Source organism: Pleurodeles waltl, chromosome 8 (genome assembly GCF_031143425.1).
Source record: "Pleurodeles waltl isolate 20211129_DDA chromosome 8, aPleWal1.hap1.20221129, whole genome shotgun sequence".
NCBI classification, from domain to species: domain Eukaryota; kingdom Metazoa; phylum Chordata; class Amphibia; order Caudata; family Salamandridae; genus Pleurodeles; species Pleurodeles waltl.
In genome coordinates this window covers 78124576-78148162 of record NC_090447.1, presented here as the reverse complement: position 1 = coordinate 78148162, position 23587 = coordinate 78124576, and the positions used below count along the sequence as shown (strand labels likewise).

The following is a 23587-nucleotide window of genomic DNA, read 5'->3' as shown; positions in this document are numbered from 1 at the left end:
CTTTCCCTGCCGTGGCCCCAGATACACTCCATGGGCTTGGAGAATACTTTGTGTGAGGATAGGCCCAGCCCTATTCAGGTGCATGAAGGGAACCTGCTCTTGCCAGGTTCAAGTTACCACTCAGACCTCCTATCGAACAACCCTCCACAATGCATGTCCACACTGATGCCGATGTACTGCGCTACACTATACTGACATGAACGTGCGCAGCATGGAGACACCGACTACAAGATACCACATACACACATTTCTCAAACACCACCGGGTGCATTTCTCCATCTTACAAGAGACTCACCTGACACACAGCGAGCTCCAGAAACTTAAAGCTAAGTGGCATGGTCAAGTGTATGGAACATCATTGTCCGCGTTTGCTAGAGGGGTAAGTACCACGAGTGCTGTACCCCGTATACCACCACAGGACCGACACCGGGGGTCGTTTCATTGTCTTGGAGGGCAAATTGGATAGATTGCCTTTGGCGATAGTGGGACTTGATTCTCCCAACCATGCCCAATGTGACGTTCTAGAAACATTCACCCTGCGCTCTTTCAGGATCCACTTGCCCTTTGTTTGTGGGAAGGGGATTTTAATTGTGTGTTTGATGTGGATCTTGACCGTTCATTCCCACCAATACACACTGCACTGAGTTGTAGGCTGTCTAAAAGCTTCCTCGCTTGGGCCAAAGAAAGAGGACTTCAAAAGCTATGGTGCATTAGACATCCATCAACAAGAGAGTACTCCTTTTTCTCCCCTGTTGATGATCTCCACCAAGGATAGATTTGATACTAGGCCACACTCTTCTAGGGCAAACAACTACACACTCAGAATACCTTGCCCGCAAAGGATCTGATCATTGCCCCTTGTTACTTTTTCTGCAATGTGGCAAACCACGCCCATGCATCCCTACATGGGGACGTCCTACTAGATCCCCCTTTCCAGGAAAAACATGTGCATTACACAGTATTGGGTATATAATAATGAATTGAACAACCTTCAAGCAATGGAGTGGGATGCTCACAAGACAGTAGTGAGAGGACATTGCCTTTCAGCTACATGAGGACTGAAACATACATTGTACACTGAATTGAAGTCCCTAGAGCAAGAACTATGTAAGTTAGAGAGCAAGGTCGCAAATCACCTTGCAGAACCTGACCGCCTCCACAACCTCTGCAAAACACATCATGAGGCCGAAACACACCTCCACAAGCATGACTATAGATTATACCTCGTTAAACTGCACTCAGAAGGGGACCGTTCAGGGAGATTACTAACACGGCGTGTTGCTGATTAAAGGCAGCACACGCCCATAGGAGCCCTTAAATTACATGATGGCACATTGGCCACCACACAAGAAGCCATCAAAACCGCTTTTCGTTATTACTATTGTACATTATATCAAGTCCAAATGGCAAATGACCCAGCACAATTGGAAGCATTCCTAGATGAAGCTTCTTTAACCCATTTACCCCTTTACAAATTGCGGACCTAGACAAGCCCATTCAGCTTCAGGAAATACGTGCTGCAATCTCCCAGCTTTCCAGGAATAAGTCACACAGAGCAGACAGTCTACCAGTAGAATATTATGCCACGTACTCAGCAGCCTTACTCAACCACTACTAAGCGTGTACAAGGGGGTGGGGGCGTGGCCGTGGGGTGAACTTACGAGTTCACAACAGGAGGATTTGTATACAGTCCTGATTAAGCCGGGGCACGACCCCACTGATGTGCACTCATACAGACCGCTGTCACTCCTTAATAGTGAATGCAAGATGCTGGGCAAGATTCTAGCAAATAGGCTCCTCCCCCTGATTTTGGCATTAGTCCACAAAGATCAGTCTGGATTTATACCGGGGCGCAGTATTTTCCTGAACATTAGATGACTTTTACATATCTTATACAACACCCCACCATAGGCATATGATCAGGTTGCAATCTCATTAGATTTCGAAAAAGTGTTGGATACACTAAGCTGGGAGTTCCTATTTGCAACTTTATGTCATATGGGCTTTGGTCCAGGCTTCCTAAAAGGGCTCCAAATGTTATACAACAAACCCACAGTCAGAGTGAGAACTGGTCACTTTATATCAGAGGGCTTTCTGATATTCAGGAACACCAGGCAGGGTTGCCCACTATCGCCAATGCTCTTTGCGCTGGCAATGAAACCTTTGCCTGCCCCCTAAGACTACAATGCCCAGCGCTGGGATATCCATGAACTGATTACTTTTCATATAATATTGCTATATGGAGATGATGCATTAATATGCCTCAGAGATTCAATGCATCCATACCCAATCTGTTAACTCTCCTGGGCACTTTTGGGCGACTCTCAGGTCTGCAAGTGAACTTGTCTAAATCGTGTTTGTTCCCTACGCCGCTTTGAGCATGCATGTCCACAGAATGGCTACAAATGTAAAACACATCCACAGACTAACACACTTCAGGCTTGTTTCAGTAGACAGTGACACTGCTGGGATCAATGTTTCTATGTGAAATTGTGAATTTATTTCAATCTTGGTAGACATAAATTTAATAGTTAACTAACTTAAAGCCTGGGGCCCTGGGTCCTAATCCTATCTCCAACCCTTGGCTGTAAATCCTATGATTCTGGGCAAATTACCTTCTCCCCCCATTTGTAAAACTGTAAACATGTATGAAAAGTAACTCAATTGTGAAAATGTGCAACGTAATCCTGAAATACAAATGTGTAACTCTCCAATTAATGTGCAGCACTCCTTTGCTAACCAGCTAGTTGTAAAAAAATACCTTCACATACATAGATACAACACAGAGTGTTAGGGGAAGTGGTAGGTGTTACTGGCAGTGTGCTGCAAGAGCAGTTGAATTCAGTTTCAATACACCAGGAATGACCCGCCTTCTTTTTTGTAATCTATTTGTGGGATTTTAACCACACCCACCGCACGTCCATCAGTATCACTCGTTCATGGGCTTGCTTTTCAAAACTCCTTTGTTACCATTGGTAAATGCTTTATGTTTGTCCCTCCTTGGGGCACTTTTGCTACCGCCTTGGCCATCGACCCTGTTACATGAATAATTGCATGTCTGCTGATACGCTGGAGTGCCAGCGAACTTCTTTTTCCTTTTGTGTCTCTCCTTTGCACTCATGGCCGCCGTGGAGCTTTGAATCAGCTTGCTTATGTCTACTGTTTTACTTTTACTTTTCAATTTATGTGGCAAGAAAAGTCCAGTTAGGAATTAACAACTCTAATAGCTCTAACTCGAGCAAACGCGAGACCCTTTGCATTGCAAATGATTGTTTAAGTTGAAAAAGCAACTTTATTAATGAATGCATATTTAGGAGGTCTGGGTGCTAAGGAAGAGTTCAGAATCCACAAGGATTTAAAGGTACCTCCACAAGGTAGTAAGAGCTAGCTACAGTTCCGCAGGGGGCAATCGCATTATGTGCTCCAAGAAGTATAATTCCCTATCAGAAAAGTAATATTTCTTAATATCTGAAATGCCTCAGCTACTCCTAAGGGTCACAAAACTGAGGGAACAAAGTGTTGTGCAAAAATCCCAAATAAACTTTGAAATACTCCTTGTAACTTTGTCATGGGATGCAAAACATATCCCAGATGTTGTCATTATTGTTAAGCTACACCATCTGTAGGTGACAATGTCCTATACAAGAAGAAGTACATACAAGAAGCCTTGTCACCTGACTCGTTAGGTTCTCATGTGAGTGGAAGTATGGATGGACAATTAAGCATCTGCAGTGGGAACACAAAATGTTTCAGACTCATAAATACCAAAGATTTTTAACTTGTTTACTAATATATACTTCTACCACTGCAGACTCTTACCTTTGAAAGATTTCCCCAAAACTATCTGAAAATATGTTTAATCAGCAATATTCCAAACAAAGTTTTCACACTGGCATTGGAGCCCTGGTAATGATATCTTACAAATGTGTAAAGAGAATACCAAGTGGCTGCCTTGCAGATCTGGAAATGTACCTCTCTCAAGAATGAAGCAGTGGTAGCTGCAAATATTCTCTCAAGCAGAAGCCTCAGCGCTGGTCCTGATGCATTACAGGATGGATCGCCGATTCATCTGATTTGTTACAGACTGTAGTAGTGGAGATGACAAGTTAACATTTCTTCACTTTTTACTAAGCCAATAGGCAAGTAGCAAATGTTTAAACAATGGTTTAAGCCAGGGGATTTGGCAAACTGGGTAATCAGGTCAGTCTTGGCCTTTGGTCTTTACTTTCGCTCTCCCTCTAGGGTAGTGGACTCTAAACGTTGTAATGCTGCGCACCCCCAGTTGTAAAATAAAAGTCACTGGGCCCCCCTTCAGAATTTTTTTACAATTATTTTACAAAGATGGCAAAATTTAAATATGTCTAGATGTATTTAAACCTTGCAGTTAAGTACTGTCACCTTTTTAAAAATGCAATAACATGTTTCTGCTTAAAAAAAACCACTGTTATTTGTGTAATGACTCTTTTGACCACAGCTTGGCGCCCCCCCGGGATCACTTGAGGCCCACCTAGGCGGCCCCCCAGTTTGAAGACCCCTGCTCTAGGGTCTTCTCCCAAGCTTCCGGGACCTTACAGCGACATGATCCCCCTCAAAAGGAAATCCAAACAAGAAAGAATCAGCTCAATTGTTTTTTATAGTTTTAGCCTATAACGGTGCCACCACCAGCACCACCAAGATGAGTGTTTTCTCCCAGTTATGTTATGTGCGCTTGTAAGAAAACACCTTTCACCTACTGCAAGTCCAAGCCCAGAGGTGCTTTATTCTGTGATGCATGTGTCCCACCAACCCCACCAAAAAGAATGTGCAGCACTTGCCCCTGGCCACACCCCAACTCCTCGGTCATGGTGGTGCGACCCTGCGTGTCTGTGTCACTTCTCTGGCTACCAGGTGTGTCAGCACAACATGGTAATGCTAGGTCTCCTGGAATTGCCTCACTTCTGGTCCTGCATTGGAAGCTGTCTGCTTCCCCTCACCCATCTCCTCCCATGGCCTCCTGCGCTTCCCTGATGACGCCAACTACCCCAGATCCCTCTTTGTCACAGCCTCTTCGCCGTCCATTGTGGCTGCCTCTTGTTCTCATTTTCTCTCTGTAACTGGCGCTCACGTCCTGGTCTGCAGGCGTCTTCCCTCTTGCGTTGCTCTTTTGACACCATGTCGTCCTCCCGACTCTCCATCTGAACGCCCAGGGGCATGGCATTCGATCCTCTCCGCCTCCAGAAGCGCTGTGTATATCACCGTTTTTGCCTACATCATCGGCCCTGATGGAGTCCATCCCGGACACCCGTCCCTCCTCCCACAGACATAACTTTAAAAATTTCTGACAGCTACAAAAATGATATGTGCATTCTGTACTATAAGTTGAACATATAAAAACTATGTGTTATTTGTTAGATTTATAGTCCCCTCTCTTCCTCAGATGATGTAGTGGCAAGTAGGTATGCACTTAACAATTTAGGAGAAATATAGCTTTACTGGCATTTGGTATTTTGATAATCCTGTGTATAGCAAATCCATCAACAAAAAGGCACATCTAAAACTCTCCTGGAAAACCACCTCACGGGTAAGGTTTCTCACATGACATCTGTGCACAGACTCAAATGGAGGAAACATCAACTAACCAAACGGGAAATTGTCATCCCAGTGAGCTGGATACACGACACACGAGCAAACGTTTTCTTCAACACCTGCAAAAATTATCAAACCACAGGACTCTCCTAGAAATAAGGCTCATCAAGTTTCCTAAAAATGAGTGAAAATACATCCATATACTATAAGAGGGGTTACAGTTAGGATGTGTAGACCTTCCTTTGTCAGTGTAAAGAAAATTCAAGAACCATAGATATACGTCTAAGGGGGTAAGCTGTCTCTGATTGCTCCACCAAAAGAACTTCAATATGTTTTACTCAAGTGCCCCAGTCTGTTCTTCATGGATCCAGCTGTCCACGGCATATCTTAGCGCCTGATTTAGACCTTGGAGGAGGGGTTACTTCATCACAAACGTGACAGATATCCCCCTCCGCCGTATTACCTTCTCATCAGATACTATGGGATTGAAGTACGGTGGACAGGATATCAGTTACGTTTGTGACAGAGTATTCCCCTCCACCAAGATCTAAAACAGCCCTTAGTCTTTCTGGTGCCAACCATGGAACCCAAGGCTGCTCGGGCACAACAGGTTGCCTCCATCATGCAACACAGGAGATAGCACAGCACCCTAGCTCACCTCGCCCGCTGAGCAGATGAAATTCTTTCTGGACCTGAATCGGTTCAGGGCCATTTGTGCAACTGGAAAAGGTGAGTGGCTTACACTAGAATTAACGTCCTGGAGAACAGTGTTGCATTACCCAGGGCTTGCCTCCGTGGCAACTGATGAGAACGAAACACAAGAGATTTTGTATTCTGGTGACCTGTAAAGAGATTCACCTCTTTTGTTTCATCACCATGACAGCTATTTGATATGGCAACTACTTCATTCTTAATGACCACATCAACAAACTAATTTGCAGTGTTGCTTGGGAAACTGTATTGACTAGGTCAACTCATCGAGTACAAAGACAGGAGTCATGTCTCTACTAGCTTTGATGCATTGAAGCCCTTCCATCAAAGGTGCGTCCATGGAAGCCTCACAACACAGATTCTTCTGGACTGTTTTAAGTTTAAATTTCCAGAGTTTGACAGGAATTCCAGCTACTGAAACAGAACTGTTTTTGCTCAAAGTGCGGTCATCCTAGTAAAATAAAATACTTGCACCCACTGTAGATTTGTCATCCAAGGAACAAATATGAGGTCAAAAGGCAGAAGCCTGAAGCTAAGACACTTGATTTCGACCAGGAGACACTGCAACTTTATGCATGCTGGAAATACACATTCTGCATGTCCAAGAACATCATACGGCCTCTGCCCTTGGGGCAATCAAAGCTTGTAACAAAGATTTATCCTGAACTCTTCATAGCACTAACAGTGACAGGGTTACTTCTTTTCATATTAAGCATTTTGCATTATATCCACATTACCTTGTAAACATGCAAATGTTATTAAGTATGTATTGTTCACGTTTGGATTGACAATAGCTAATGTAGGCCTGTCCTTTAAAATGGCTTCTGTTTGGGAGCCATCTTGTTTAATGTCACATGTGTATATCATTTCAAAAAAAAAAAAAAGCTGAACTTGCAGTTACCAAACGCGATGTGTCTTTGCTTTCTTTCTCGTATCGCTTTACGGATAACTGCAGAATGTTTTAATTAGTTGCTATAGTAACGCCTGGAGAGTACAGGGTGGTCCAGTGTATCTCATTTGTTGCAGATAACTGTAAGACTGAAGGATGCTTAGAGAAGCAGCATTATTCAGCATCCTGGGAAACTAATGAGCCCTAGATTTAACCAGCATACCTTAGCCTGATTAGAGTGTTTTATGGGAACTACATGTAGGTGTAGCAAAGGTTAGAACTGTGTGATTTAAGCTAGTGCAGAGCAGACCTTTTCCAAACAAGCTTTGGTCCCTTTTCTGGACAGCATAAACCAGAGTAGGGTACTCTCTTTATGGAGGAACTGATTTACTCAACCTATTCCTTTACGACAACTGTATGTGCATTTTCCTCTTACTTATATCACTTTGATAACACAACTGCTAAATGGATTCATGTATTGATTACTGTTTGACACTAATTTGATGAGTTTGAATTTGTAAACCTTTTAAACTTGTAATAAACCCTTATGGTTTGAAAATGTAACCCCTTCTCTGCCCTCGTGGTGGTGCCTAATGTGCTTCACAATATTTAATTCTACTGATTTAATGGCAAGCCCCAATTGTAGATTTTGATTATTCAGATAGTGCTTTATGGGCCCCGAATTTGCTTGAGGAAAAGCGCTAACAAACAGCAAAGCAGCAACATGTCTGATTCACACAAATCTGCTCTCATGGGACTATTTTTATGTGGCGAACACCATTTCACCTTGAAGGACACCCTTTACTCCGGAACAGCGTAATTTTAGCTGTGCCCCTGCTCATTACAAATGTACACAAGATGTAATCAACAACATATAGACTGTGTGCTTTAACACTGCTAATGTAAAGTGAAGAAACAAACGTGTTATTGAAAGTGCATTCACTGTAGAAATTAGTGTTTTCATTCACACTTGTGAGTTCTAATGTTTAACTAGTGTGAAAACTGTACTTCGCATTCACATTTACACTTGTATTTCGAGGTACTTAATTTTATTGAAAAGAACTATGCTCATATCTTCAAAATGTATTGCTCATGTCTGCATTTATCCTAACATTATGTTTGCAGTTATAAAAGAGTGTTTAAAAAGTGCATATTAGTTGTGGCTTGTTAAGTTAGCACAAACAGACCTTCATTTTAACTTGCAAAATGTATTCTCTTTACTTTACATGATTTTCATTCCAGGTGCACATTCTTGATGGCTTAGCTAATGAAAGGAGTATTGTGTATTAGCGTTAGCGAGGCCATAGCAGGAAGCTCTTGGAACAGACTAGATGATTTGGTGTACCTTCTGTTCATTGTCTATCTGGGAGGAAGAATGCAAGGTCGTTCTGTCCATTAGTGTTCCTTGGGATGGAAGAATCACTCCATGATGCAAGTCTGATCCAGGGGAAGAAGAAATAATTGGGTTTCTGCTGATGTGTTCAGAAGATATTGATGCTCCTGAAACTTTCCAAATTAATTTACTGCTCACACTCTTAGTTTAACAGCAGAGAAATCCTTTAGACTCCAAGCGATGCAGACCACTTAGACTCTGCATAGCTTTATGATAACACTGGGTTCCTTATTTCCTAAAGACTTCTACTGAAGTCCCTCAATGCTGACACCTACCTCGCTTTGTCCCGAGACCCTTAAATCTGGTCCTTTTAGCCTGGAATTCTAGGTTGATGCCATAATTCTATTTTTGCTGAAAAGAAGATATCTGAATTATTTTATAGAATGGCAATTCTTATTTCTTCGTTTTTGCATTGCTATGACTGTAACCTTTATATGCCGTATATTGAGAGTAGTGAACTTGTTTTGGCGTTTTAGCTTGCCGATTTTCATTTTGTACCTTTATAATCTGATTTTGATATACTCATGTGTTTGAGTGATTGTTAATTTGTAATAAACTTACTGAACTTCAATATTGATTCCTGATCCTTTTTGTGTAGCCCAATGGCCTTCACAGACTTGTGAGATTAGATTTGATGCTAACTCCTTGTCCCCGAGCACTCTGAAAGGATCCAGAAGGGTGTAGACCACTGCTTCCATGCACGCTCCTGCACCTCTCGCAGAATGAGGCACTCCCTCCCTTTTCCCATCCTGAAAACATAGGGGCTTATTTACAAGGAGCTTGCTCCCCATTTCGTCATTTTATTTATGCATCAGCGGTGCATTCTCTGCTCCATGTTGCTCCATATTTCCAAAACAATGCATTGGGCCCAACGCATTGGTTTTTGATGGCCTGCATCAAAAAAATACCTGCGCTGGAACTGGCTGCACCATGCAGTTAATAAGGTATGCAGAGTATGCGTTCCCTCGTAAAAACCCACTGTGAGCTGACGCAGTGATATTTACAAGCTTTTCAATGTGTGATGCATTTTTGACATGCATCACACTAAGCCTGGAATGCATCAAAATTCCTACGCCTCTTCAACTCAGGCATAAGAACTAACGGAGTAGCTTTGTAATAGGAACTTGACTATTTGAAGTCACTTTACACACTGGAATATGTCTGTACTTCACATCCCCTCTACTAGTAGTAGGTTTACACATGTGACAATCATGCTGTAGGACCCCTTGACCTACCTGGGACCATGGTACTTATGATATCTTCATCCACTGCAGCAAGACTATGTGATGTTGTGTACTCCCTGTAAGAGACAGGCCGGGATTGCACTTCTCCATGGAGCAATGGGGCCCCAAGTGCAGGCCGGAGTAATCCAAAGGACAACAGGTAAGTACACACATAAGGTAGGTAATACATGTATTGCCACTAAAATTACAACATATACTTGCATTCACTCACATTACACTGTCACTCTCTATGACACACATACTCAGGGCTCTATAAACACATACGTAGACAATGGCCACTGTAATGTGACACATAAGCCATACTGTATACGTTACATCCAGGACCGATGTAAGAGTGTAGAAGGTGCTATTCCACCATTTTACAGGCTTTTACATTGGTCCGCACACTATAGGCTCCTTGTGTCAGTCAGAACTAACGCATCACCTCTGTTTTTTGACGCATTGCTGCAGTTGCGTCGGTTGTGAGGCCAACTTCAGCAATGTGCCACATTTGGGGCTGATGCATTGCGGCAGAGTTCCCTCGGATGCGTCAGAATTTCTGACGCATACTTGGGACCTTAGCCCATCCATGGCGTCGTAACCTGTCTTACCCCAGCGCACACATTTTTTACGCATCGCTGCTGCAATGCAGCAATGCGTCAATCCTTGTAAATGAGGCCCGCAGTTTCTCTTACCGTTGGCAGGAGTACATCTCTGACTATTTTTAGAGTAATAAACTACAAGCAAAGATTTTGCCCCACATTCTAAGAGTGTTGCTATGATCCAGTTTCTACAGGTACTCCCACGCTAGAACGCCCAAAGCCCAACCCTGTGACATTCACTCTCACCTACAATTATCCCATACTGGTAATTTAACCTATGAGTTAGCCCATTTATGACTTCAAATTAAATCTGTAGCAGGAAGTGACATTTTCACTCATAAAAAGCTTCTCTCTGTGCACTAAAGTGCGCTCCAGGGAAGAATGCATTAAGGGACTCAACCTGCCCCGGTAATAGGGCTGTCTCAGCAACTACCCTGGACCTGCTGAGGTATGCAAATAACTTTGTGAATCGGGCACAGCATTCATCTATTCCCGACAAAACAAAAACACTTCCTTTCTTGGCTGAATTGCACCAAAGGCTCTAAAAGTTGATCTGTTACAAATGATTAGGATACAACGGGAAACCACGAATGGACACAAATTACTTTCATATTTACCGTCATCCACGCGCCGCTCTCAGCGCCCAAGCATTTCGTTTCGTTTCTTTAATTCCCATGGATGCTTCAAACTGATTGCGTTGCCAAGGCAACAGACCTAGAGACAAAAGATGGATTCAGTACTTCTGAAAACCGGCTTCACGGTTCAAAACAATGAGCAGTGGCTGAGATGCAGAGCAGAGCACGAGCGTCCCTGGAGGCATCAACCAATGGTGACAGCCCCTCCAGCCCCCCCGTCCCCGCTTACGTGACAGCAGCACTCTGTTTAGGGAAGTAACCACTTCCGCCACAAAAATGAGAAGTCGCCAAACTAAGACTTCCATGAGATAACAACATTTTGTGAAAATAACACTTGTAAACCCCACGAAAATCGAACCATGAAACATTGATGGGTGTTTGTGACAATGGTTTCTAGTAGTACCAACAGGTCGGGTGTGATAGATGCCCACCGTTAAATAAACAGAATTTTAAGGAAAGAGGGATAATAGTGTAGTTTATGTGCTTGTAAAGAGAAAGGAAGGAGGAGACAGAAGTTAGACCCTAGTCTCCCACCCGCTCCCTAAACAAGCACCAGCCAAGCCAAAACGTCTCCCCTTTGTGATGTGAGTACCAACCTGTCGGCTTTGCCAATGTTGTCTATAAAGACATGTTTTAAAAAAACAATAGAAAAAAGAGTTCAAAATACTGGAGAAAAAGCAAACACATACCTTATTGTATCTCAAAAGCCTATATTAAATTACATTGTTTTATAAATGGCATGGTTAATTCTTTATGCAGGAAACAGAATTTAAAAGGAATGCCAGCATGTAAAGGAGAATGCTTACCAAGGCCTTGTTTACTTCCCAAAGGATTCGGCCATTTGGCTCTCTGTAGCAGCTCAGGGAACACATTTATGGGCGCCCTGGAGATGTGTCATGCTACCTGCACCTTCTGCCTCAGACCCCAGCTGAGAGAGGGCAGCATATGGCCCTTCCTCCATCACAATTAAAGTTTTGTGTGGCAAAACGTGTGCTTTCATACAATATGTGAAATGCAGAAGATAAACAAAACCAACCCTTGAGTTTGCTCCTCAGCCACATCCCAGCAAACATATCCCCGTTGTTGTATGTATTGATTCTTTAAACAGTGCAAACCCAGCCAGGAAGCCACAGAGCACTATGGGGTTGGGAGAGGATCCGGGGACATCTACATCAAGTGGGTTATTACACAAATACATTTCATACCCTGATAATTCCAAAGAAATGTCTGCTGGCTTTGTTAACTGAAGGATTTGGCTGTGAGATCGGATCTGCCACAGGTAGGCCTATGCCACACGGTCAGTGAATGTAGTTTGTGAATCACAGCCTCGTAGCCCGCCTTCGGACATCTTGTAGCGCCCCAGCCTGCAAACGCTGCCAGTAGCACCATGCTCACCTTGCTATCTGATTGTGGCCTCAACAATTTACATGTGAAGCCAATTTTCTGGACTCAACTAGATCACCATGGGACCGCCGGTCCACAGAGGACACTGTGCTGTTACTTAGATGACTAAGGCAGTCCTTCTCCAACAGGCACATTTTTGGGCTCTGGTTGGTAGGATGGCTTGGGACCTCATTTAGAGTTTGGTGGTAACTGAAAACCATCTGATTTCCGGCGGAAACTGTTCCATTTTCTTTCCTGTACCATCCCCGTGATGGAGGATTCACCTGGTGGATACTACTCTGTATTTACCAATCCCTTCAAAAATTGGAGGATTTTCAGTTTGCACCAAACTCTGAATCAATACTCCAGGTCAGGATCAGAAAATAAAAACATAACTTTTGTTGAAAGACCAATAGCCTCTGGCCTGGAAAACACATGCTTGTGCAATGAATGACTCAGCCTGTTGGTTGCAAACTGGCTGCATGGAGCTAGCAGAAAAAAGGGCACTGCTCATTCTGAACCTTAAAGGGGCCATCCGGTGAAGAAACAAAACAGTTTTCTTTACCCAGTTCTGTCTCCAACATCACTAATGACAGGCATTCTAAAATGCTGCTTTTGTTTGATTATGTCAACTAGAGTTTGAGATCTTTTTTTGACATTATTCACCTGACGGTTCCTTTAAGAGTGTGGGTAGAAGAATATTTTCTGGTTCCTGCACCTTGCTCTGCTAGGTGTGACAAGAACTCCACACAGGCCTTCAGCATTATGGCTTCATTTGGCCTAGCGGCAGTATGTGGAGCACAGGCCTTTAAAGATTGTGTAGTTTCTACTCAGGTTGCCAACCTTGATTGTTCTTCCACTTCCTTCCTTGTTCTTGAGGTGTATTTGTCCAGCACTAGAGTGTATCCTTGCCTTAAAAAAAGACAAGCGCATAGCAGCGACTCGAGTCACCAACTCCAATTCTTGCCCATTGGCATCCTTTTACCCATTCAACACTGCCTTCGCCCGACGCATGTTGCCATATGGCTCACTCGGAGTTCTCTGATCGCCCCCTTTTTGGTGTAAACACAGAAAGGATCTTGCTGCTGTGTAGCTGCCTCTATGGTCTAGACTTTATTGAAATTAAAATTGGCATGTCTATCTCTCACATACCCTCACTCATCACACTGCGAGATGCGGGGTTCCATAGCACAAAAACCGTATCTCGGTTGTCATCACACACAACATGAAAACACTTTGCACACAGGCTCAAAAGAAATACAGTTCTCTTCCACCTCTCGCCGCAGCTTGCTATCCGTAAGGATGCAGGAGGTTCAGTGTCCCATATAGGGATGGTGGGCGCTATACAAACGCAACAATATCATATAACAGAATACAATACTTTCTACATTCCTCCTCTTTACACACATTTCTAGCTGGTAACTTCTTGGTAAAGCTGCAATTTATGAACATGATAAAAAGATATGTATATATATATATATATATATATATGCACACACATTTGGTAGTAAAGGGGAGAACAAGGGCCTCTCCATTCATGAACATTTAAAAACCCCATTACCATGTGCTGATCAAATGTCTGGTCACCACTTTTTCTGCCCCTCCACTAACGCCAACAAGCCTCTGAACCCCCCCTGTATCTCAATGGGCATCGCCTGCGTGTGATCAGAAGGCTTGTCCGCGTTCCGCGCCTACAACACTATACTATTTACGCCGCTGCTCCCCACAAGTATTTGCCTAAGTTATCATCTCCTGTGCAGAAATGAAGTCAGGGTCACTGTCCTGTCTCCACTCTCATTTTCCCCACTTTTTACCAATGAGTATAATAGTCCTCATCTGCATCCCAGATGCCTGTAGACGAGGGCCCAAAGGACTGAGTGTCACCTGGTGAGAAAAATTTTCAAGGTAGATCACTTTGTGTGAAATGGCTCCTCCCTCTGAAACTAGCTTCTTCTTGACAGAGACTAGCAGAGATTCAGAAACACACTGAATATGTACTTGTTCTGACAACCCCTTGGGCTATATCTTACTGGCATCACCATGGACAAGATTTCAACCAGACCGTCTACATATCTTTAACGCCTCCTTCCCCTGCAGCTAATACGACTTAAAAAACCCAGGTAAAGCCAACATAATTTTTTTTTTAAACACGTCAGCTGGGTTGGGCTTGAACTGTGTTTCCACAATTTTGCTACAGTTAGCTTACTTCTAGCAAGACCTGATAGACTAATTTGCACCTTCAAGAAATTATCTCTTTCCACTTTGTGGGGTATTTCATCAGAATTGTAGTAACCGGGTCAGCCTCAATCATGAGAACCATTATATCCTTTATGAAATCTAACACTTGCTTGCAAGATGTTTCTCCTTCTTTGTCTTTCTTCCATCTTCCTATTAATCACAATATCACATTTGCTCGGCATTGTTAGGTCTTCTTGACATTCACGAAGGTTAGGGGAAAGAAATAACATCAAGCCAACTTTTGATAGACTATGAGCTGACTTTTCTCATGTTTTAAGTGTGATCACAGGACAACTAAAAGACTTGTTGACCAAGGCCTGGGAGAACTAGAAAGCAGATCTTCTTTAAAAGGAACGCGACACGCAGAATTTATTCATTTAACCCTAATTTCCAGTAATTCTTTGGGCCTTCCAGGAATTATGCTAAAGCTGAAAACTCTTCCTTGAAATGTTGCCCTGCCTGGAATGACCAACATTTCAAACTGTTCGGTTCAGATCAGGCAACATTTAATGTAATCTGTACTAACCTAGTCCTTTTGGGTGATGAACATGTGTGGGACAGAAAGGTAATTCACACCAGCTCAGAATTTAAATGTAAATCTGACTAGGTGATGTTGGTGCCAAATTCAGATAGGTCCTGGATCAGAGGAGAACATGTCGTGGTCTGCATGCAGAACGATTTTCTGTGGTTAGAAGGAAAGGCACAGGGAGACAGGTTGTGACACAAGGATGGGTTGAAATGGCTGGGTATTGTTGCAAGAGACTGAGGTTTTAAAGAAAAGAGGGATCTAGATAAACAATGGGATGGGAGGTGTATTGAAGAAAGTAGGGCCAAAAAAGCAAGAGTTTTCCTATTTTTCCCACAATTACTTAAACTGGTGAGCCATCTGAAAATGGAGGAAAACAAAATGTCCAGAAAAGCAAAGCATAAGGGACAGAGGGCAAACCTCTATATAGCAGCAAAGGGAGACCTGCTTTCAAGGATTACTAGTTAGGAGTCTTATAGATTCCTCAGCTCACTCACGCCTGAAGCCAGCCCCTCGAGTGGGGCAAACAATTAGCCCTATAGATGATCTGCTCCGGCAGCGAAAAAGTATTTTTGGATGCTGCACCAGACCATGAAGTATTCGAACGGTTCATGGGGTTTCTCCTGAATAACCCAATACAAAGAATCGATTTTAGCAATTTTAGGAGAAAATATATAGGGAATGATTTAAATGTTGGTGGGCGGGTTACTCAGTCACAACAGTAATGGATATTTCGTCCGTCAAAATCTAAATCCCATTGGAAATAATGGGATTTAGATTTTGGCGGACATGATATCTGTCACCATGGTGACGGAGTGACCCGTACGTCAATATCTAAATCAGGCTCATAGTCCTTAGTAACTCAGCTGTCACCACAGACAGAAGTTGTTACATTGACTTGAAATATACATTGAATTATGTTTGTTACAGTTTGGAAATATGTTTTAAATATCATGTCAGAATATTTGGCTGTCAGTCTGCAGTTTGATGAATCAGCTGCACAGAAGATACAGTCCGACTGGCTGCTTTCACAAGAAGAGTTTTTGAAGATGAGAGTGTGGAGGAAACCACATTTCCTGACTCTTCCCTGGCAGCTGAGGACATCTGCAGGCTTTGACAGTGCCTGTCCAAACAGGACTAGAACTCTTCAAAAGTTGCTGGCACAGAGCAGAGGGTCCAGCGGCAATCATAATTCAGAACATTGGCTTTATTGCTCTCTAAGTTTGGGCCATTTGACACCAGTAAGCCTCACCTTCCACATCTACCAGCAGGTGAAAGCATAACTAAAGAGCTGGTGGATCAAGGTGTGATGAAAAAGGTGGCTGGTCCCACACATCATTCTCCTCATGTTGAATAGAAGAAATCCAGAGAAATTGGGAGCACTGACATGCGGCGCCAGAACAAAGCAATCTAGAGGGAGCCTCAACTGATGCCCACCATCAATGCCTTGCTGCCTGAGTCGGAGTGCAGTGGTCTTCAGAATTTGACACAAAAGGTGCTCCCCACCAGCTGGAACTCTACGAAGCCAGCAGGTACAAAACAACATCCTTTTTCTAAAAGTATTTCTATTATTTTCTATTAACAAACCATACAGGGACATTTCACCAATAGCGACACCCCCTGACAATGGTTGGCGACGTATGTCTGCATATGCATATCACTCGCTCATCCCTTTCGTAACAAAATTGGACAGCACCACTTATTTCCCTCCAGTATGAATCGTGAACAATTCCTACCCAGCGGACAGCAATCTTCTTTTTGTCTGCCATGCCCCCCAAATCTTGTTCCATTCCCGAGGCCAACCCTTGCCTTCATAGATTTGACACTCAACCAACATACACAAGTCCATATATTCTTTTCAAGCATTTAGGGCCAGAGACCCTTCTACTTCCCTAGCTTTGTGATGTCCTGTTATGCTATCCTCGACCCCAGAGCCATCCATGTCTGGTATACTTTGGGACCCTTTCTACTCCACAGATATTCAGTGTAGATAACTTTGCAAAGTGTTCCACCTGGGCCTTAGTCAAAACAACATTCCTAACATATACAAGGCTGCTGCATTACAGGAAGCTGAACTTCTGGATATCCTCAGAAGTTGGGATATTTAAAAATGCTATCAACGGCCCTTGTCAGGATTACACAACATACCAAGTATCAGTGATGGCAAAGTGATGCATGCCACCACGGTTTCAGTGCATCATGCTCGGTGGAAAGGAGTCCTGGGCACACCTGAGAATGTGGACTGACTGCACAAAAATAAGAGCGGTCCTAAAGGGCAAACTTGACATTTTTAGGAATGTTTTCTCCAACAAGAGGAGAGTAGAACAAAGTCTGCAAAGCAGCCAGAGAATGGCACAGCCATGTACAGTTTATCCAAAACCTGGATGTCATCAACAGGACATTATCAGAACTAAAGAAGAAAACAGCCAAAGGGGACTAAAGTAACAAAGCATTTCAAACCACCAATGACAACATCTCGCAGAGCATGACAATGAAATATTCTAACCACGAAGAGCAACTGAACGTGTGGTTGATATTAGCCACTGTGGCCTAGGGACCTTCCTTCTCTAGGAACAACATATGGACGAATGGGTCTCCACTGCCTTTGCTAGGAGCGTTCCAGATACTCTCATACTGACCGCGAAGCAGTGGCCATTATGTGAGCTTGGAAGCATTTCCAGGTTTAAAGAACTCAAAGAGGACAATTCACCCACCCTACCTTTCCAATCACTCTTTGCACCCACTGACTAAAACTCTGAAGTAGCCAAAAGAGAGATTGGGAGAAAGCCTGAGTTACTTACAGCCACTCTTCACATTCCAGTCCTTTTTTGCCCACATGCCACCTCCACGAAGGGCTAGACCTCGGAGTTGGAGCACAAGCAAGCCCAGAACAGTTTAGACATATATGTGCCAGTACATTTCAAGTTAGCTCCAGTGACCACGGGACCCGTATCTGGGCCTACCCATCTCTCTTAGGGGGTCACAATGAAGAAGAGAAAATAGCAATTGGAGGAATACTCAAATTAATCTCAGCCACTGGTAACTAGTCAAGGCCGCATCACAGTCCATTCTTTTTTGTCCACCAAGCCACCTCAAAGACAAAATCTGCAAAGAAACTAGTCACATGCAAATCTGCCTTAATCCTGCTCCAATAGGAATAGTCCAACCCAAACTGACAAGTCAGGTGCCATCTAACCCAGAACTCTTTGGGCCTCGTCAGTAGGGTGCAGCTTTCTTCCAGCCTTCAAGTGTCCAACTCTGAAAAGCAAGCCCAAGGTCTTCAGCCCACATCAGTAATACGCGGAAGCCACAGACGAAAACAAATGCCTCCACATGGCAACTCTAGTCATGCAAAATCAACAATTATTACCCCTTTCGATGGGTTGAATCTCAAGAGCTTTGACATCAACAAACAGGAAACTACCACAAGATGGCTTCAGCCAAACAGAGAGGTCAAAAGATTCATGCGCACTCTAAATAAGAATAGGTGCACCGGGGTAGACAACAAACTGATCTTAAATGTACAACGCACTCCTCAACAATTTCCTCACATATCAGAGACACCACACTGGGCAAAAGAATGTGCAACTGCATCCAAGGTATGAAGCTGAAAAGTAAACAATGTCATTCCCACAATCAAATGGTGGTCACCAATGACCATCACCTCAAATAAAAGTGGACAGCAACAACACTGTCACAAAAGAAGGGTGAGTACCTGGAGAGGTGTCATGTCTGGAGGAAAATGTTGGAAGCAGTATGAGAGCACCAACCGGTGCACCCTGGCTGAAAAGATCACGAATCAACAAACGAGTCAATGTTCAAACACGTACAGAAGCAATTAGTCTTTCCCTCAGGACCTGTCACATGTACCATGTCCATGTAGGTGAACGGATGGAGCAGAGTCTGGTCTATCACTGAAGAGTCATCAGTGGGAGAGAGCAGTGGCGAAGCCCGGTGCAACGGGAGAAAATCGCTCTACGCATAAGCAAGCCCGTCCGGAGGCTTCTGGACTAGGACCATTATTGATCATACACCCAAGAAGTAAGAGTTTCCATTTTTTTGACAATGTCGTAATTTTCACTCGCAGGCTGGGAGGGGGCGTTAAACACTACAACGAATGCCCACCTACGATGCTAAATGACAGGTGGCAATGCTGTAGTCATTACTCACCCACCACGGGGCTCTGCTACCCAGCCTCAATAAAAGGGCGTCCACGGGCTCCAGTCTGCGCTGAGTACTTATGTGCGTGAGTGTTAGTAAGTGCTACGCCCAGCCACTAGTGCTCTTTCCAGGTCGGCTGCTTGGCCACTACTGAGGACGCAACAGAAAAGCAACCTGCCCAAAAACCCACCATCTGTGTAGGCACTAAAGACTTTTGATCTGGGAAATCTCAAACTTCACAAAACATCAAAGCATAAATTATTCTCTCTTGAGCAGCAGAACCTGCAACCCTCACTTACCTGATAAGAGACTGGCTCCTGATCTTTCGTGCTTTTTGGAAGACATATCTGACTAAACAGTGATGTGAGGCGGCGGCCCCTGTAAATGTCAAGGGGAGGGCTAAGGGGAGGGACGTGGGGCAATGGGGGGATACATAAAATAAAAATGTACCTTTTTCCCGTTGTCGCCGCCGCTGCCTCCTGCCGCGTTGCTCCTCTGGTCTTCTTGTGGTGTCCAAGCACTGGCTGGGACACGGCACGTGCTCCCCAGCAATCCTGGTACTGCTTAGCATGTAAGCAGCATCAGGATTGGTCTGAGCGTCTCAGAGTGTCACTCAGACACAAGCCAGGGGTCTGTGCTGTCCCTTCAGCCTGGCTGTGTATACAACTGGGTTGGAGAAACCTAAGTGCGCATGTGTGTTTGGCCGGCCTGAGACTGCCGACCAAACACACATGCGCACTTGGTGCACTCTCTCCTACTTCCACCTCCCATGGCCCAGCCAGGCCCGTCCCTGAACATGCTGGCTGAGCAAGCAGATGAAAGATAAAACGATAATTAAATATTGTTTTATCTTTTATCTCTTGGCTTAGCCAGGGGACGACGCCCCTTTGCCATTGCGAAGGAGCCACCCCTGATATGAAGATCACCAAGCAGAATGTACTAGCAGACCCAAGCAAGAAACCAAAGACCACCGAAAAAGACATGCTAGAGTGCCAAACAAGCAAACAATGGATGACTGACAACTAACCTCTCACCGTTCACCCCCTTCCTTCTCCTAATCCAACCCTGTGTACTTCTCAAGACCGGGAATCCCTTCAGGTTTACACAGAGGTGGTTTGAACAGTAGCCTGGATTAAGCTGCCATCCAACATCATTCATTCTGAACTTCCTCATTTTGAGGTTGGGGCCGCCTGGTGGTACTAACATAACAGGACGGGACAAGCGATGATACCGCAAGCCACCAAAGTGTGGATGAAGCTTTTCCATCCAATATTAATCTTACTGACCCCATAAGGCCTGTTGGGTCTTGACACAACTAACCAGTTGACATCACTCTCTTATCTTTTTGGGTGCGTTTTAAAGCCAGTGTATTGCCACTCACATTTAAAAGGTGAGGCCTTTTAGCTTTGCCAGTGCGTATCTATTCTTTGTAATTTAAAAGCATCAATTACCAGATCCTTTGTGGTAAACCAACGTTCAGAGCCCAACTCCAATGAGTAAATACTTTTGAAAAAACTGTATTTTATGTGAACCAGTCAAGGCACTCTTTTCTACAACAGTTCCCTAATAACCACTTTCCTAATTTCGGACGAATACACAGGTGCGGATCATGAGTTTTTCTGTTATATAACGACTGCTCCACTAATGTGCATAGCTGGTTTCATTACTGGGATTCAAAAGGAATCCCAGGAGCACTCAGGAGATTACAAAATGTCTACATTTCCATGCAGAGTTCCCTGCCATATTTATACTGCGGTACAGTATCAGAAATAAACCTAGCTTCTTGGCACCTACAAACAGAACAATATGAAACAATGCATAGTACACTGGAAATCTAACATTGATAAATGGTGCAGGGAATTTCAACTAGGAGCACCGCCGGGCCCACACGCCTGCTCCTGGATACCCTCCTGGGTGATAAGTTGCACCAGATCAGTGGTTTGTCTCCAATACAGAAAACACTCAGCTGTCAGGTGCAAATCAGACAAGCTTTCTTAGCTGAGTCAACACAGTGATGTCACCTCTGTGCTGCTCCCAGACATCTTCCTCAAAGCCTTGTCGCCACAAAGCGATGCCCAACTTGAGGTCTGTGAGGTCTACTCTCCCATTAAATGTATTGCGGCAGTGCTGAGAAGTGCAGGTAACCTCTGTTCTAAATGAAAGAAGTGCAGGTACTAAGTACCAGACAGCACCTGCCCATTTTAAGCACTGGATTTCTATGATATGTAACAAACTAGAAGCAGTCTGTAAGATCCTTAGGTGCCTGGCAGTGCACAGACTTCCTCATCTGGGCTTCCACTGTGACCCTAGAGCAAATCATGCACTGGCCATTCTTTTGCCGGCCAAATGTTATTCTAATCAATTTATATTGCACGGCTTGTGGCTTCACCGTTAGTACTTGTGAAATATTCAACTGTGCAGCAAAATAGCCCAGAGAACACAACTGCTTGGCTCGATGTAACTCAATGGGTGGTCCAAAGAAAAGGCACTTTTTGATGGGATATAAAGAGGGACGTGGGTGGCCTTTGTTGCTGTAGGGACTTCACTTCTGAAGCAGTAATAAGTTTGGAATAAATCAAGACCCACAGTTTCTGCACTGTTTTTATAGGCTCAGGAAGTGGGGTCTAATCATCTGGCCAATCCAACATGCTTGTGGGGAGCTGTGCCAGGCCAGGGTCAGAACCCCAGTTTTGCCAGAGGTAGTTCTTGGACATCCAGACTTTTGGGGTTCATAAGCAAGGTCCATTCTCTTTAGTGTCAAAGCACTCCTGATGGAGCTGTCATTATCCTAGCCAAAGGGGCAGTGACCTTGTTACCAACAACCCCTGAGATCCATCCTCAGACAGACTGATCACGGTGAATCACTGGAGTCTATTCCTAAGAAACAGGTGGATCCATTCGAGATCCCCACTGCACACTTCTGTTTCGTGGTCAAGGTTTGGTAAGAAACAGCTTGTGATATACAGTGCTCTCTGACATCAAGCGCTGCTGTTGTTGTGTCTCGTTTATGCCTGAAAATTACCTGAAAGTGAGTGAGTGAGTGAATGAATTTATTAATCATCATGCAGTTAGCTAAAACCTTATATGATAAAACAGTATGCAAAAAAACAGGAAGAAGCAAAAAAGGGATACTTGAAAGCGAGGAAACAAAGAAATTCTGCTTGAGTAGAATATGCAGGACTCTCCATCTGTACGATTATTGAAACAAAGAAAATAAAAGATTGTGGTACTTCGAAATGCCGCGGAAATGATTGGCACAGTGGATTCATACCGCTGCCTGGCGGAGGCTCTGTTTATTCTGACGTTTGAAGGCGTGTGACATTAGAACCAATCAGAACAAGCCACCTCATCAAGGGTGTAGTGAAGGGACCGCTATATCAACTGAGCGGAGATAACCCTGGGGCAGAAATAAATGTTCCTTTCTTTGATCGTTGCAAGAATAATCAGCACGACAAGTGTGGGATAAGGGCAAGAGTTGCCAAAGAAGCCCAAAACGATGACAAGCCGAAAGAGAAATGATTTAAATGGTAAAGATAAAATAAGTGATAGGCAAATTGAGTCAGAGAGTGTGAAGGAAGGCAGGAGAATAGAATACAAACAAGCATTTGCAATGCAATCGGTCTTGCATCTGCGGGAGCTAGAGCTGTTGGCGTTGTAAGTGGTAATGCCTTTTACCCAGGTGTTTTGGTTTGGAGTGAATGTATGGGGTTTGGAGCGCGTGGGTAGGTGGGTTGGCAGATACCATTAGTACGTGGTGGGGTGCTGCACATTACAATGCCTTGCTAAGACAGAAGGATCTCCCTTGGCACAGAGGCATTGCCCTAGGCTGACCCACGTCTGCGCTCATGATGCACCAGGGAATGAATTCCAGCAATTCCAGTCTTAACAGCAATCAAAGAATTTACATGAAAAGGAGCAGTCTGCAGGCATTACTCAGTTAATTGTTTTTGAAATAATCACAAACAGCATCTTTTTCACTGTGTGTACATAGGTGAGTATAGGACCCCTCTGCCCTACTGTTACAGCTAAACAGTTACACAAAATCTACTTGCAAAAATTCACTGCAAAATTCGAGTATGGACTATACCTGCTGAAGTGTATCAGTATTCATGTTATATTAATGCATGTTTACATTAATGCTGTGAGACCTAGATAGCACTGCAATTTGTGTCGAAAATAAGTCAACTAAATAGTGTGTACAACAAACATGAGAGCGTTATTTATGATATTAAATGAGCGGATGATGCAGGATGTCCAGACA

At 43.8% G+C, this 23587-nt stretch overlaps 1 protein-coding gene across 11 annotated transcripts in view; it reads right to left on the bottom strand.

Annotated features, from left to right (window-relative positions):
- Positions 1-23587, bottom strand: part of ARAP1 (ArfGAP with RhoGAP domain, ankyrin repeat and PH domain 1) — a 720258-nt gene that overhangs the window by 508956 nt on the left and 187715 nt on the right. For all 11 annotated transcript variants that reach the window (XM_069203774.1, XM_069203773.1, XM_069203771.1 and 8 more), the window contains one exon: positions 11001-11097. The gene's annotated coding sequence lies outside the window, so the exon portion shown is untranslated. The remainder of the gene's footprint in view (positions 1-11000; positions 11098-23587) is intronic.